Here is a 4,412-nt window from a genome sequence, read left to right on the forward strand (position 1 = left end):
CAGGCCTTTTCTTTGAAGATAAGTGTTTCTCTGTTAACAATACTCTTCCTGAGACTTACTTCCCCTTTTGGATCTCTTTTTCTATTTACAAATGTTGGACCATATGAACTCGAATGTACTTTACCATTTTGACGTTCTATTAAATAATCTCTGTTTACCACTCAAAATGATCTTGCCTGTTAAATCCTATAAAACAAGGACTAGCAGAAATCATGTCTTACTCTGTTGTGATCCCATAGTGTCTAGAATGTTTGGCTCCTAATGCATATTTGCTGATTACTGATGTTATCGTGAAACTAAGAAAAATATCTTGGTTTCTCGTGGTACCTTTACTCTTAAGTATTGCAAGGATTTATGTGTATTTTTTTATTCTATTCTGTCTGTGTCCCTCTGAGGTATGTTGGATACTTGCTTTCCTCTCTTACAGTTGGAAAATCTGTAGCATAGAGCCATTTGCCCAGTCACACACGAGTCAGGGGGTGAGAGCCTCAGTTAGTCAGATCCATAACTTCCTGTTCAGTGCTCTAACCACTGTGGAAGACTTCATTTTTGTATAACAATGCACGTTCCAGTAAAAATAGTCTGTTCAAAGAGGATTTTTGTGTAGCTTCTATTTAAATGTATAGCCTACCTAGACATTCTAGAGAAGACAGAGCTGAACTAGACTCAGTCCTGTTCTCAGGAAGTTTGGTTCCATGGGGAAGGATGAAACACCTACTCAAAGAACTATAAGTCAAGTCTAACACAGTATCCTGGCCTTTAAGACACTGCATGATAGGAACCCAGTTATATTCTGTCACTTTCTTACTATGTGACCTTGGGCAAGTTCCTTAAACTTGACTCTCAAATGGGGGGAATAATTGTACCTATTTGAAAGAGTATTGTGCAGATTCCTTGAGTTAAGTCATATAAAATTCTTAGAGGAGGGCCTGGCATATGGTAAGTACTATATGTACTCGCTGCTGTTTTATTATCACTGTTATTACCATCATTCAACTTACACTTAAACTTGTCTTGGGTGCTTGATAGTCCCTGAAGCGTTTGTCTGCTCTCATGCTCCCAGCCAGATGTTGTATGCCTTTATCTCTGCTCTCCAAACATCTTTTCACTACTCTCTTAGAGAACTGACCACACTCTGCATTTGAATGGTTCTTTGTATATATGACTCACTAGTTGCCAAAGTGTCTGAAAGGACATTGCATGCACTGTGCAGTTTGCTGGGAACATTTAGAGCAAGAAGAGGACAAACAGGACCAAGCTGTAAGCTGGGTAGACAAAGTCTGGGAAATACTCCAAGCTAGAGTGGTGGCCCCCACCTCTGGGGAAGAGCTGGCAGTCACAGGCAAGTCCAGTGTGGGCAGATATCCATGTGCCACAAGGGTCCAAATCCAGGGTAGTGCATGGAGCCTAACAAAGGGAGTGAGAATGGAATTGCTTTAGCTTATCAGCATCCATACTCCCCATATTATCCCTGCACACACACACACACACACACACACACCAGTTTCAATCCATCATACTTACGTGGAGCTGATTCCCTTACCACCAGTTTCAAGGATGAACATGTGGCCTAAGTCTGACCAAGCAGAGCAGTGCACTCCCCTGGCTTCTGGGACTGGTTTAGGAATAGGCACATGAATCAAACCAAGACATTGGGGCCCAATCAGAACAAAAAATTGCATTTGCTGTACCAGGTGCCTCCCATCTACAGAAGAACTGCCTGAGAGTGAAGCCAAACACAGCAGAGAAGAGAGTAACAATGGAAAAAAGATGAGCTCCTTACAACATTACTTGAAGCTTGAACTTTGCAGTTACACGAACTAATAATGTGCTGGGGTTTGTTTTGGTTTGGTTTTTGCATAAGCTAATTTGAGTTGGGTGTTCTGTCATTAGCAACTGAAGAGTCTTTACCTAATACAAGCCTTCATTTAGTCAGCTAATACCACTAGGCCCTGGAGAGACAATGGTAAATAAGACACTGTTTGTGTCCTCAAAGAATTTAGAGTCTGGCTGAAAAGATAAGGGAGTAAACAGTACGTTTAAGTGCTAGATGAAAATTTCAGGAAGTTCCATATAAATTCTGGATTAGCACCAGTTTTCAGCATCAAGTGAAGCCTAGATTATCACCAAGATGTTCATTTAACATGAGGTGGTAAAAACTGGATGGAGTTTAACTCTATTAGAACTGGAAAGCCTGAGTGAACCCTGGAAGTATCAGTGGCCCTGCCATTTACTGGAATTCAGAACCCCTATTCCCCACTAATGGGAGGGTACTTACAAATAAACGACAGATCAAGGGCTAGGACTAATTTAGCAGAGTAGCCTAAAAATAGTGACTTTTAGGTAAGAATGCCTCAGGGCAGTTTTCTCATTAACTATACATACTGTTCTAAAGTCCTTCAAACAGAAGACTTAGGAAGATGGCAGGAAAAAAGGGGGGGGGGGAGTTGTGTAATTATATTACCTTCACCTTCCAACTGATACTGAGCTTAACTTTCCCCCTTTAATAAAGCACTAAAAAGGCTTATGGTTGTAGCAAGGTCAAGATTCTAAGGCCACAGTACAGGGAGGCAAAGTTTTTTAGGTTTTGGTTTGGTGTTTTTTGTTTTTGTTGTTTTTGTTTTTGTTAGGAGGGATAAAGTTCTGGCTTTGCAGACAGAATGTGTTCTCTGTGGGGATTTTGAGGGGTATAGGGAGTGGTTCCCTTTCTAAGATTTGGACTTTTTTGAAGCAGCACTGGACTCATGCAGTGAGATTTAAATGGGAGTCCCTCTTAGAAGGTTCTAGGAAGGCCAAATGAGTGTGCCCTAGAGGAAAGGAGAACTGAGGCATGCCACTTGGATTTACCTCAGCCCCAAACTGAAGCCTAGGAGTTGGGTACAAAGTCCAGGCTATGGATACTTCTGTCTGCTTTGTCTTCTGTTACTCACTCTCTCTTAATACCTAGCAAAAGGGACAATTAATCCTGTATTTCAAGGTAATCATATTTGATATAGGAAAGTTCTTCTCTTCAAAAAATGTGAGCTAATATGCAAAGTAATGCAGACTCTGGTGAAATGACAAATCTACACTTGTACTGTTTATTACAGTAACCACTTGCCACGTATGACCATTTAAATTTAAATTAACTAAATTTTAAAATTCATTTTTCACTTGTATTAGACATATTTCAAGTATTCAATAGCCACATGTGGTTAGAGGCTACCATACTGGACAATGTGCAGATAGAACATTTCCATCAGTATAGAAAGTTCTATTGGACAGGACTGACCCAAAGATTATAGGTGATAAGTCATTTAAAAAGAACCTGTTGGGGAATTTTAAATGGCTGAGTCAGGTTGATAAGAACACAACTTACTGATCAATCTTAACACACACACACACACACACACACACACACACACAGTCAACCAGCCATTTTATTCCTCCTCATGTGATGTAAAGAGAAGATATTTAGGATAGATACTGTACCTCCTATGAAATATTCCTTCTGGAAATTTTAATTCAAATCTGATCAAACCTCTAGATATAATTATCAGTTTACAGGAAATGTTGGGGATGGAGGAACATGTTCAGCAACACACAAGGGTTACACTTAGCAAAACTAAGAATATGGTAAATTATATAGGTTATAATGACCTAGTTCCTTCAACAAATAAATGACAAGGACTTAAAAAAAAAGATTAAAAATATAATAAAAATACAAGCAACAAAAGGTAACTTCGACATCACCAAAATTAAAAATTTGTATACATCAAAAGACACAACCAAGAAAGTGAAAAAGCAAGCCAAAGAATGGGAGAAAACTTTTGCAAATCATTTATCTAATAAGAAATTCATATCTAGGGGCACCTGAGTGGCTCAGTCAGTTAAGCGTCGACTTCAGCTCAGGTCATGATATCACAGTTCAAGTCATGATTTCACAGTTCGTGAGTTAGAGCCCTGCTTCGGGCTCTGTACTGACAGCTCAGAGCCTGGAGCCTACTTCAGATTCTGTGTCTTCCTCTCTTTCTGCCCCTCCCCTGCTCACGTTCTGTCTCTTTCTCTCTCTCAAATATAAACATTAAAAAAAAATTAAAGAAATTTATATCTAGAAAATATCAATAACTTATAAGTCAATAATAAAATGAGAATTCGGTTTTAAAATGGACAGTTTCAATAGACATTTCTCCAAAAAAACATGCAAATGGCCAATACACATATAAAAAGATGTTCAACATCATTGGACATCAGGGAAATGCAAATCAAAACTACAGAATGCAAACTGGTGCAGCCGCTCTGGAAAACAGTGTGGAGGTTCCTGAAAAAATTAAAAATAGATCTATCCTATGACCCAGCAATAGCACTGCTAGGAATTTACCCAAGGGATACAGGAGTGCTGAGGCATAGGGGCACTTGTACCCCAATGTTTA

This window comes from Leopardus geoffroyi, chromosome C1 (assembly GCF_018350155.1).
Source record: "Leopardus geoffroyi isolate Oge1 chromosome C1, O.geoffroyi_Oge1_pat1.0, whole genome shotgun sequence".
NCBI classification, from domain to species: domain Eukaryota; kingdom Metazoa; phylum Chordata; class Mammalia; order Carnivora; family Felidae; genus Leopardus; species Leopardus geoffroyi.